Here is a 13,737-nt window from a genome sequence, read left to right as displayed (position 1 = left end):
TGCGTCTAAAATAAGATGTGTATTGATAATTACAGTTTTTTAAACATAATTATTCAGTCTGGTCTATAAAGTATTTGATGATTAAAATGCCAGTATATGGTGGAAAAGGGCAAGAAAAGAAAGCAATAGAACAAAGAAGAGTATTTTCTTAAGTGTCCAGGGAAGACAGTGGGGGTGGGGCAATAATATCAGACTAGCCTGACTTCACTGTTTATTATTTTCTTTTATTTATTTTTAACTGGAGGATAATTGTTTTACAGTATTGTGCTGGTTTCTGCCATACATCAACATGAATCAGCCACGGTTAGTTTTAAACATCTTAAAATTAGGCATTTGTAGTAGGCACTTAAGTAGAAGACATAAAGGCCATCCAATGTATCTTGCAATTAAAAAAAAAAATTAGCTAGGGGGAGGAAAAATAAGATCATTTCAATAAGACTGTCATCCAGCATGAAAGTAAAGTGTCAAAAAAAGAAATGAAGAAACAAACTGCTCCCTCCACTTGGTTCACTGAATGTGAGGCTCACCACAACCTGGTGTCTGACAGAGACTGGGGTGCAAAGCAGGAGAAATGCATGACTGGCACTGAGAAGACAAGCAGCCTAGTTTCGATGAAAAAAGTATGTTGCTGATACCAAATGTGATTTTAGGATAAAGACTGAATATTGGATACGTACAGCATGAAATCATTATGAGAGTCACTGACAGCATGTCTGTTTACACTTAACTTTCCAAAGCTAACTGTCAGACTTAGAGACTAGATCTTATTTTAGACTTTAAGAAAACAAAAAGGGGGGGGGGGGTTCAGTTATTTGCAATTTACATATGTTTCAATTTCCTAAGTTGGGCCTTTCACAACACTAGGTTACTAACCCCAAACATTTTTACATTAAAGCTTCTAATCAACATTTGGAGACTTTAGTTAAAGGAAAGCACAAGCAACAAATTCACCAAGTCTTAGGTACTTAGCTACATAATATGACATTTACTCTTGAATTATATACATACTTTATATGTGAATACCTCAGTGTTAGGTACACTCACTCTTGATTTGATATTTTAATATGAATAGAATTGTTTTTAAAAAACATATATGTTTAAATCTGCAAAAACCATATCCAGAGTGAGTTCTGCATTTGCTTAAGAGAGAAAATTCTATAGCAAATAGAAATTTGTATAAAGATATGGCTTTAATATATTTGACAACCTGAGATGACAGCAAACCAAAGCTTTCAAGCAGAAATTTAGGAACTCTCCAAGAAGCTTTGTCAGTAGATAAGAGACCTTGGGGATTGGTGTAAGGAAGTGGATCTCAAAAGTCAGCCTCATCCTCTACCCTAGTCAGGTGGCCTCAACATGATGTTCTGAAATTCCTAAGTATGAACTAGTTTAATTAAAGCAAATTTTAAAAATTTATGGTTTGTTCAAAAGCACTATGGTTTAAATACATATGCACTTTAGTTCAGTATCCTTTATATTATCTGTGTCTATAAGATTTCAATTGTAATACCTATAAAAAACAGCTGATTTTTAAAACACGAGATTAATTTTAATTTAATAAAAAAGAAAGATTAAATTTAAATAGATTTAATTTAATAATAATAAACCAAAGGTTTTCATGCTGTTTCTAAGAGTATTTTTTACCTAAGTTGGAAGGAATCCCCCTCTAGTGGGAGTAAGGGAGTATTTCAGCCTTCACACATGATTTTCAGGTGGTAGTAATTCAATTTCACTCTCAACAGAAATCAGCTAAGCTTTCTGGTTCTTTTATAATAAATTTCAATCTTGTAAAAACAAAAATAAGGTAAGTATTTTCTATTGCACAAGCCTAACACCTATAATTCCTATACAAAGCCAGAAGTAGATTTGTGCTTGTATGATGGGAGTTAAGTTATTATACAACCATCATCAGCAAATTTATATTGGCTATAAAGTAGTCTCAATTTTAAGTTAAAATAAGAATGTAAAACTGAAAAAATCAGTACATTCTCAGTGTAAAGACTTAAGAATGTAGTGGGAGGATAGAGTGCTGACTGTCTGCATTTACCTTACTCATTAACATAGACTTTCTGGATATTTATTGGATGTTAGGCAGGTACTCACTACTGTATGAGATAAAAAGCGAGTTTCACTAAGATATTATTACCTGGATGAAATCCATTTAAATATTCACTTTAAAAATAAATTCAAATTCAGAAATGACTAGACGAGATCGCTCATGGTGTCATTTTTCTCTTTAATCTTCAGTTTAGGGAGACTTGTGGCTCAGCTGGTTCAGAATCCGCCTGCAATGCGCGAGACCTGGGTTCGATTCTTGGGTTGGGAAGGTTCCCCTGGAGAAGTTAAAGGTTACCCACTCCAGTATTCTGACCTGGGGAATTCCCATGGGGTCGCAAAAAGTCAGACACAACTGAGTGACTTTCACTTCAGATCAGATCAGATCAGTCGCTCAGTCGTGTCCAACTCTTTGCGACCCCATGAACCGCAGCACCCCAGGCCTCCCTGTCCATCACCAACTCCCAGAGTTCACTGAGACTCACGTCCATCGAGTCAGTGATGCCATCTAGCCATCTCATCCTCTGTCGTCCCCTTCTCCTCTTGCCCCCAGTCCCTCCCAGCATCAGTCTTTTCCAATGAGCCAACTCTTCGCATGAGGTGGCCAAAGTACTGGCAGTATTATAAAATCATCAAGAAAAAGGTCACAGGTTTATCTAAATTAAAATTAAGATGTGATACCCAATGTTCTCCTTCTCCATACAGATGCTATAACAAGTGCAAAGATAACTCAATACCGTAATGAGAAGCATACGTGACAACACTGGGAGAGAGAACTTCTCAAGGGGTCTTGAGGTATAAGGTATGAAGGGATCTGTGTGGGCATACTACGTGGCTCAGATGGTAAAGAACCTGCGACGTACAAGAGGCGGGTTCCATCCCTGGGTCTGGAAGATCCCCTGGAGAAGGAAATGGCAACCTACTCCAGTATTCTTGCCTAGAGAATCTCATGGATGGAGGAGCCTGGCGGACTACAGTCCATTGGATCACAAAGAGTTGGACACAACTGAAGTGACTGAGCACGCACATGTGGGCTAACAAAGCAGAGACTTCCTAAGTACAGGATGAGGCCCTTTCCATTAAATTGTGCTTCTTTCAGATGATGCTATAATCAACACTTTATAACATGAGTGCCTAAAAGGATTCCATTTGTAGAGAATTCCTAAAATCACTGTGGAAATTCAATCTGCAAAGTTCAGAAGCAGCTACACCATTCATAGTTCTTTCATTCTAATCAAGCAAAAAGCCTTCAATTGGCTTTTCTCTCTTCCAATTACTCTAACAAGCCCTCCCTCTGCCAAAATTAAAATAAAACATTTTAATTTCCAATCATTCTATTACGAAAATAGGGAAAATGTGAATTCATGAATTTGGAAGTAGCAGTGGTTGTACCTTACCCCTTCTTAATCACTTTCAAAGCCCTTTCTACACCTCTAAAGCAGAAAAAAACAAATATCTAGCAGCATTTTCACGTATACATCACTATATTTAAGACTGATAACCAACAAGGACCTACTATACAGCACAAGGAAGTCTGCACAGTATTCTGTAATAACCTAAATGGGAAAAGAATTTGAAAAAGAATAGATACATATATATGTAAAAAAATAAAACTGCCCAAAACTATGTTCTGTTTTATAAGAAAAAGAAAATATTTTAAAATCAGGATCACACTATCACAAAAAGAAAGGGAACAAATGATGATGATTTATGGTCACACACAGATTCTTACTCACAATTAATGGAATGCAAATTAAAACTTACATTATTTTATTTTCTCACCACAGATTACCAAAGATTAAAAACTAAGATGTTAATAATATTGACAATGATGTGAGAAATCACTCAGATCATGGCCTTGTACTGACAAGAACATATACTGAAATAAAGCTCAGTCGCACAGAGTCGGACACAACTGAAGCGACTTAGCAGCAGCAGCAGCAGCAACATCCACCAAAATGTGTATGCATGTGATTAGGTGTTAGCCCAACAATTCCAGGATATCCAAGCATAAAAACAAAGATATACAAAGTTGCTTACCAAAGTTATCTGTAACAGGAAAAAGCTGAATACAACCATCCACAAAATGTTTACCAATAAGGGGATTTAATAACTTCTCATGCAGCTAAGCCTCAGAAAAGGCAATGGCAACCCACTCCAGTACTCTTGCCTGGAAAATCCCATGGACGGAGGAGCCTGGTAGGCTGCAGTCCATGGGGTCGCGAAGAGTCGGACACGACTGAGCGGACTTCACTTTCACTTTTCACTTTCATGCATCAGAGAAGGAAATGGCAACCTACTCCAGTGTTCTTGCCTGGAGAATCCCAGGGACAGGGGAGCCTGGTGGGCTGCTGTCTCTGGGGTTACACAGAGTCAGACACGACTAAAGCAACTTGGAGGCGGCGGCGGCGGTGGCGGCGGCGGCGGCAGCAGCAGCTGCAGCATGCAGCTAAGCCTAGAATATTATACTGCTGTTAAAAGGAGATGAATCTATCTGTGTAGATAATGAAAATTTTCCATGATGTCATATGAAGTGAAAAGAATCAGAACAGTGTACACTCTAATATCTGTGTTAAAAATAAAGTGAGATTCAGCTATATGACTGATAGACTATTTTGAAAAGATATGCAAGAAACACTTTAGTGACTGCCTCAAGAAAGAGACCTTTTTTCATTGTATATTGTCTCACAATATAATAAGAAATTTTTTCCACCAATACATGTGTTTTTCTTATTCAATTTAAAGGAATTAGTTAATAAAATATGCAAATGATAACATTAAAAAGCATTCAATAAATTATTCAATGTCAGTAATAACCATAGAAATGTAAGTAAAAGTCTTATTCAATGCCTGTGTGTACAACTAGAACCCTCAACATCTGTGTGTGTGTGTGTGTGTGTTTTCGTGCTCAGCTGCTCCAGTCGTGTCCAACTCTTAGCGATTCTACGGACTGTAGCTCGCCAGGCTCCTCTGTCCATGGGGATTCTCCAGGCAGGAATACTGGAGTGGGTTTCTCTAGGGGATCTTCCCAACCCAGGGATTGAACCAACGTCTTCTGCATTGTAGCCAGATTCTTTACCGCAGAGCCAGCGGGAAGCCCCAATACCTGTGATTGGGTATGTAAATAAGACTAGCCTTCCCAGAATACAGTTTTCCATTATATATCAAACGCCTCAAACATATTCACACCCATTTACCTAGCAATCCATTTGCTAGAGAAATCTTTGTGATCTGACTTATGATCAAGTGTTTATATATTAAGTATGTATGCTGCGTCGCTTCAGTCGTGTCCAACTCTGTGCGACCCCATAGACGGCAGCCCACCAGGCTCCCCTGTCCCTGGAATTCTCCAGGCAAGAACACTGGAGTGGGTTGCCATTTCCTTCTCGAATTAAGTATGTATAGTACATCTTTATTTAAAATAATGACAAATTAGAAAAAAGCACAAACATAGGGAACGGTTAACGAATAATATATATGAAGTATAATATATTCATATGATCTATGTTACATAATTTACCATGAAAGTGAAAGTGAAGTTGCTCAGTCATGTCCGACTCTTTTCAACCCCATGGACTGTAGCCTACCAGGCTTCTCTGTCCATGGAATTTTCCAGGCAAGAATACTGGAGTGGGTTGCCATTTACATTAACATAAATAATATGATATATTTGTTACATAATCATGAATAACTCAGCTTTCAAGAAATAGTTTATAAATGCTTTTAACATATTAAAATTTAAAAGTAGGATTAAAAACAGAAACTTGACATTATAAATATTTAAATCTATTCATTTGTTCCCTCCATGCCTTCTAGAATATGTGCCATGCTGGGAAATATCCTGCTTAGTCCAGACTTTATAATATTTCTTCATGCTTTCTTTTAATACATTCCACTTTATATTTTTTACATTTAAATATTTAATCTATCTGTAATTTATTTTGAAATAACAAGGGGAAGAGATGACTCAGCTTTAATTTTCCTTTAAATAACTGTGATGCAGAATAATCCATTATTTTCTCCAGTGATCATATATACCATAGCTTTACCATGAAAATGAAAGTGAAGTCGCTCAGTCATGTCCGACTCTTTCCGACCCCATGGACTGTAGCCTACCAGGCTTCTCTGTCCATGGAATTTTCCAGGCAAGAATACTGGAGTGGGTTGCCATTTACATTAACATAATTCCAGGTAGGGATGAGAAAAATAAAATTATCCATGGCTCATTCAACCCAAAGGCAGGTGGAAGTGAGAGGAGGAGATGAATCTGATGCAATCTGCAATTACAATATTTGTCCACAGGTAAATTACTAAGAATTCAGATGCTTTAAAAAAATAATTTTTGCCTCGATTGATGTTTAAGGGGTAAAAATACTAAAGAGTGCTATGTCTCCTTTGGTTTATCCAAAAAGACCAATATACCAACTAGAACAATTATACACAGTTTTACCCAAAAGAAGGAGAAGCAGACATTAATAAACAAATTCATCTCCAAATTTGCTGCAGGATTTATGACAATTTAGACTATAGGAAGAGCCCTCTGTCCCCCACGTCTCTTCTTCTCCCTCTCACATAAGCACACAGACAGCTCACACTGGGTGGCAAAGGTTTAATTTTAGCAAGCAAAGAATTTATTTTGCCTTTTTAAATACAGTTACTATTACTACCACTATTATCATTATTAATTACTTTTTTGTAGTCTATTTAAAAAATGAACACTTAAGACATGTAAAACCCTGGTAGCATTCTTCTCTTATTATTCTCTTCATTCTCCTTATTAGCATGTACAGGCCACATGACAGCCCAAGGACACAGCTTGCAGAAACTGCTAGGTGTTTGGTTAGCTGGTAATAGAACTCACAATGAGGCCTTCTACTGTTAAGTGCTCTTAGTAGAACAACCATTCTCTGAATGCATTTAAAATTAGCTAAAAACTTATACCTATATAGGAAACCAATAAGTATTAATAACAATGGTAAATTTCATTTGTAACCAAAAATCATTTCTGTTCTACTTAATACAGTGCACTACAATTTGAAGGCAAATGACAGATATGTTATAATTATACTTTTCACTTCAAGTGTTATGTTCACAGTGTCTTCTATACTAGAATGTTAGCTGTATCTTCATATCCAGGCTAAGTTTAAAACAAAGGTTGTGAACATGTGGTCACACTCCCCTTTCTAGCTATGTTCTCTGACTGGGTGAGGATACCTTCACTTGAGATTCTCAAAACGGTCACAAACTCATGATATGGCTCAGAGAAAACAGACCTTGAATACAGAAGAGGATGCAAAAATAGCCATCACTATGCAGGTGGAGTCAATTTCTCAAATCCTTTAGTCTGGGCTGGATATGTGATTTGCCTGGATCAACAGAATACAGCAACAGAAAGCAAAGTGTACCACTTCCAAGTCTAACATTCAAGAGGCAATGCCTACTTTTAGCCAGCCTCTTGGAAGTCAACCAGCGCATGCTAGTTAGTCGGCGGATAAGAGACATATGGTTCTGTTACCACGTCACCCTAGCCATGAGCCAGTCAACTTCAAGAAGCAGAGAGAGCCATTTAGCAGACCAGTATAGAGAGAGCCATTTAGCAGATCAGTATAGCTAACAGAAGAGAGGAGAATGAGACCAGCAGAAACCAGAAGAACTACCCAGGCCAGACTGGCAAACTGAAGAATCAAGAGCTAAAGAAGAGTTGGTCGCTCTGAGCACTAAGCTACCGGTTGGTCTGTTCCATAGCACAATTAACTAAGGCTCTCAGGTGTCATATACCTACGGGTTGAGCTCCAGGCTAGAACATTAAATACAACAGGCAGTTCTGAAAGTGCTTACAGTGTCTACACAGGCAAGTCCCTCCTCCACCTCCACTCTCTATTTGAAACCTCTCAAGACCATAAAACGCTCAGTCCACAAGAAGCTCAACAGAGTGGCTCCTGCCTGCCTCTCTGATCCCCAGTCCTGACACTCTCCTCCGCACACATTGTTCCACCTAAGCTGGCTTCCTTTCTGTTCTTCAAAATCGCCCTCTCTTACCTCAGAGCCTGTGCGTTTGCTGTTCCCGCCTCCTGGAACGCTGTGCTATCAGATCTATCACTGGTTCCTTCAAATCCTCACACCTTAGTTTAAAGGTTCTCTTCTGAAAGAGCTCTTCTCCCTCTTTAGTGTCACCACCTGAAATTTCCTTGTTTATCCCTTTGCTGAATGTAAACTTCACAAGAGTAAGGACTTTGCACATGTCATTCACTGTTGTAAGTTTTTTATCCAGAAAAAAGCATATGACATGGAGAAGAAGCCCCTGAAATTGTTGAGCAAATAAGTAGGTATGAATGAATGTATTGAGGACTGTAACACAATGAAAATATGAATACATGTTTATATACCACAATTTGATATAGCTCCATGTCACAAGTGTAAGATCTATCAAGACTGAAAACATCCTCCACCTTATATAAATACAGAAGTTAAAGTCTATGTTCCATCTAGGTGACAATATACATACTTACATGACACACTAGTGTTATTAAAAAGTCAAAATCCAGTTTTACTAAATATAATGATGGTATGTAAGCATTTGATGTATTTATCTCTCTGAATGTGAAGGGACAGTGAAAATCGCTTAGCCGTGTCTGACTCTCTGTGACCCCATGGATTATACAGTTCATGGAATTCTTCAGGCCAGAATACTTAGAGTGGGTAGTCTTTCCCTTCTCCAAGGGAATCTTCCCAACCCAGGGATCGAACTCACATCTTCCACACTGCAAGCGGATCCTTTACCAGCTGAGCCATAAGGGAAGCCCAAGAATACTGGAGTGGGTAGCCTATTCCTTTTCCAGATGATCTTCCTGGCCCAGCAACTGAACTGGGGAATCCTGCATTGCAAGCGGATTTCTGCCAACTGAGCTCTCAGGGAAGCTTTGTCTCTCTGGTCAAGAGTAAATTTTAATTTCCTTTAAAAGGATTAAATTTTAAAATTGATGGCAATAAAGTAAGAACACTGCTCAAAGAGATATTTTATCCCTATTCTTGAATTAAAATGTAATCATTCTTTTAGAATTATACTGAGAAATGACTATAGTAAATATTTCATAAAGAACACAGTTTATAATCTTTTCAAATTTAATTTTTAAATAAGTTTTGGTAAAATTTGAGCTCTGTACTTAAGTGGGTTGACCACAGCACAGCATATGGTAGGAATGCCCGACCTCATGTGGCACGTCATCACTTGAAGGATACTGATGGAGATGCATTCTATAGAAGAATAAGGTTTAAATGGTCCCAAGACCGTGCTTACTCCATAGGGGGTCTCCTTGAGATCAAAGAGTACAATAGGTGCCCAAGTGTAACTCTACCAGTTACAGGACAGACAGATTTGTAGATCTGGGGCTATCCCAGTAGAAATCACATGATATAACAGTTAATCATTTTTACACTCAGTGTTTATCAAGAAATATGGACTATGGAATTATAAAAGAATAGACATATATATATATATATATATTCACGATTTCCTTTGGCTTTTTCTAATGCAATAAGTGTACATAAATAATGTAAATTTGTAAACAAAACTTCTGAAACAGGTCATACTTTCAATAAAAGCAATGCTTTAATATTTACTTTAGATCTTTTTGCAAAGTGTATTTTATTAATGTAGAAAATCTATCTACAGTAAAACACTAATTATTCACCACATTATCACTTCTTTCTGATTGCTTTTCCTATATTCTTCAAGTTCACATCTTATCTTTTTTAAATAAGATTTTCTACACAATTGTCCTTAAGTTCTAGGAGATGTGATGAAGAAAAATACAAAAGCAGTTCAGGTATCCAGGCAGTTCAGGTGTTAGTTTTTCTAGACTTTATAACAATTTAAATACTATTATCTTATCTTACATTGTGTCATATTCTTTTTGAATTGTTATAATTCAATGCAGTTTTAAGCAATACTTCCCTGTTTAAATAAGTATCTACTCATTCATACATAACTGATATAAAAAGTTTATCAAATTTACTACAGTCTGAGAAATTTAAATGCACTAAAAACATAAGCCACAAATATAAACTCTTTTCTTCATTTTAATTTCATAAAGAGGAAAATTAATTTTTAAAAAATGACTGAATAAATCTACTAAAATAAAAGTTAAAAATTTAGCAAAAGTACTGTTTGACCATACTTAACCCTCTCTTCCAGTCCTGCCCACCATTAAGATCAAAATCAGAAAAGAAAGTTGAAAACTGTTATACAATTATTATTCAAAAGAGGTGCTATAGACACATAGGCTGCAGAGACCCACAAATAAAGCATTTGTAAAAATTAACCACTCTGCCTGGGGTAGCAGATGCAACAAAGATGATTTTAACTGATTAGATGAGAATGGAAAGGTATTTTCAAAACAAAAATATTTGAAGGTCAACAAATTAAACTTTTATCACTGCTTCCATAGGGCTGCTTGTACATTATTAATTTGACTGCCAGCCACCAGCTTCTTTTTCTGCTGCCCTCTTTCCTGTCTGCATGTTCCTAGCCCCCTCACTCCGTCACCAGGATCTGCATGTGCAAAAAATTAAATATGAAAAAACATCTATTTACCCTAAAATACTTCTAAAAAGTAGACTGGTCTAAAAAATATTGGAATAGTGATTACAATCAGACTTCTATCACAGTGTATCTTTCAGATCAGATCAGTCGCTCAGTCATGTCCAACTCTTTGCGACCCCATGAATCGCAGCACGCCAGGCCTCCCTGTCCATCACCAACTCCCGGAGTTCACTCAGACTCACGTCCATCGAGTCAGTGATGCCATCCAGCCATCTCATCCTCTGTCGTCCCCTTCTCCTCTTGCCCCCAATCCCTCCCAGCATCAGAGTCTTTTCCAATGAGTCAACTCTTCGCATGAAGTGGCCAAAGTACTGGAGTTTCAGCTTTAGCATCATTCCTTCCAAAGAAATCCCAGGGCTGATCTCCTTCAGAATGGACTGGTTGGATCTCCTTGCAGACCAAGGGACTCTCAAGAGTCTTCTCCAACACCACAGTTCAAAAGCATCAATTCTTCAGTGCTCAGCCTTCTTCACAGTCCAAATCTCACATCCATACATGACCACAGGAAAAACCATAGCCTTGACTAGACGGACCTTTGTTGGCAAAGTAATGTCTCTGCTTTTGAATATGCTATCTAGGTTGGTCATAACTTTCCTTCCAAGGAGTAAGCGTCTTTTAATTTCATGGCTGCAGTCACCATGTGCAGTGATTTTGGAGCCCAGAAAAATAAAGTCTGACACTGTTTCCCCATCTATTTCCCATGAAGTGATGGGACCGGATGCCATGATCTTCATTTTCTGAATGTTGAGCTTTAAGTGTATCTTCAAGGTCTTTCAAAATATAAACTGTTTAAGACTATCTTGATTATCAAATTGGAACAGAAAGATAATTCAACCAAAGAGAAAGAAGAGAATGTAAGGTTCAGTATACTTAAATTGAGACACAAGCCTTAACTTTTACCTTAAAACTAAGTCTTGTTTAGATGGGACTTACTTTAAAGAATCTACCTACTTAATTCGGTAAAACTAGTAACTGCACAACTAAGACATCTTTAGAAAAGACATCACTTTTTAATTCTTTTCATCATTATCTAAAGTGCTATTAGTCCAAGACGAATTTGTCCACACCAATCATGTCACCTCAACTGTTCTCTCACATAAACTGCTTAAGATATTCTAATGTGCAAAGGGTAACAATAGTAAAAAAAAAAAAAAAAAAAAAAAATTTAAGCAAAGAGTAGAAGTATGTGAAGGAAACTGAGGTTAGTACAGGAAGTTCTGACAGAGGCAAATTGAGGGGGTGGTGAGGGGAAGAGTTGAAGTTTTCAAGGCAAGCAACTAACAGCATACCACTATTCCTGTCTGCCCAGTCTTTCTCTCCCCGAAACAAGAATATTGTCTAGAAAAACACTGCACAAGAAAAAGAGGAAGTCTTCAAAGACAGGTATTAGTTGTGTGAAAAAGCTTTGCTACCAAGTTTACTTTCATGCCTTTTTGAGTTCAAAACTATTCAATATTAATCTTCTATAATAAAGGGCCATAGAGGCCTTGTCTCTAAAGAATCTCTAATCTTAAAAAAATGTTGGTAATTCAAGACATGGGCATTTCAGTGCAGAAAAATGTCAGGGAGAAGATAATTACAAACCCTCATCTGCTTATTGAAGAGCTGAATGCCTGAGGACACAGGCTCAGGTTAGACTGGAAACAACCAACAGAAACATGAAAAGACACAGCTTAGAAACAGACTGACCCAGAGGAGAAGGAAGATACCACACTTGTTAGTGACACTCATCGCTACTTCATGTCGGGACACATCTTGATATAAATAATAAAGTCACTTTCTAAAATACTGGTGGCATATGATTAGACTACTCTCTGGAAGAATAAATTTGTTGTTTCTTGTTTTAGTCACTAAGTTGTGTCCGACTCTCCCAAGATCCCATGGACTACAGCCTGTCAGGCTTCTCTGTCTACGGGATTTTCCAAGCACAATACAGGAGTGGATTGGCCATTTCCTTCTCCAGGGGATCTTCCTGACCCAGGGATTGAACTCATGTATCCTGCATTGGCAGGTGGATTCTTTACCACTGCCACACCAGGAAAGAATAAATTATCAAGGAGGAATCCTCTGGTTCTACCATAAACAGTAGTATCATATGGCAAAAGAAAACATGAGCAATTTCTTTAAAATCATGGGATTCAACCATGAGAACTGATTTTTGAAAAGTAATCTACTGCAGCAAAATAATAAGGTAGTCTTACAACATGATTCAGAAATCCCACTTCTATGCATTTACTTAAGAGAGGTGAAAACATGTTCCCCTGAAGACCTGTATGAGAATATTTAGAGAAGCTTTACTCAAAACTGTCAAAAGCTGCAAACAATCCAAATGTCTATCAACTAGTGCATGGATAAACGAAATTTCAGACTATATCCATACAATGGAAAACTACTCACCAATAAAAAAGGAACTGATTACTGATATAAGCAACAAGACGGATGCATCACAAATGTATTGTACTAATACGTAAAAGAAGCTAAAGCCAGACTCAAAAGGCTGCCTACTATAAGCTTCCATTTCTACGACATTCTGGAGAAGGCAAAACTTTCAAGAAAGCAAACAGATCAGTGATTGCCAGGAGCCAGGTGACCCCGGAGGAGCACAGTGGAACTCTGGGGTGATGGAAAACTTCCATTAAAAATGTTCTAAGGTTTTACTAGAGTACTATTCATCACATATCATCATAGTAGTTAATGGTACTCAGAAAATGTTACCATTTCCAAATATGCAGATAAGAACTAAAATAATATTCCAGAAAGCCATCCTCAAAACACCTGTGATTTTCATTGTAGAGTGTATCTTTTTTTTTTTTTTTTTTGATAAAGTGTTCCAGATCATAGGACTGAAATTTTCAGGTGATAATTTCTACAGATTTTTGCATGATTTGGAGTTAGCTAGATTCTTCTTGTGGTAGGGGAAATTTGAGGTTTTTGAAATGTTCTGGTCAGGCAGAAATAACTTTAGGTTAGTTTTTTAAAACAAAAACGGGATTGTGTTTCTAATGAAAATTTTTGATATTTAATACAACTGCATATAAGTTTGAATCTCAACATGACAACCAGCAAATCAACTTAAAATC

At 37.3% G+C, this 13,737-nt stretch overlaps 1 protein-coding gene across 9 annotated transcripts in view; it reads right to left on the bottom strand.

Moving 5' to 3' along the window:
• Positions 1 to 13,737, bottom strand: part of ARID1B (AT-rich interaction domain 1B) — a 439,749-nt gene that overhangs the window by 177,671 nt on the left and 248,341 nt on the right. The window lies entirely within an intron of this gene.

This window comes from Bos indicus x Bos taurus, chromosome 9 (genome assembly GCF_003369695.1).
Source record: "Bos indicus x Bos taurus breed Angus x Brahman F1 hybrid chromosome 9, Bos_hybrid_MaternalHap_v2.0, whole genome shotgun sequence".
In the NCBI taxonomy this organism is placed as follows: Eukaryota; Metazoa; Chordata; class Mammalia; order Artiodactyla; family Bovidae; genus Bos; species Bos indicus x Bos taurus.
Note: the sequence above shows the minus strand (reverse complement) of the source record. Positions and strands in the feature narration are given on the sequence as shown.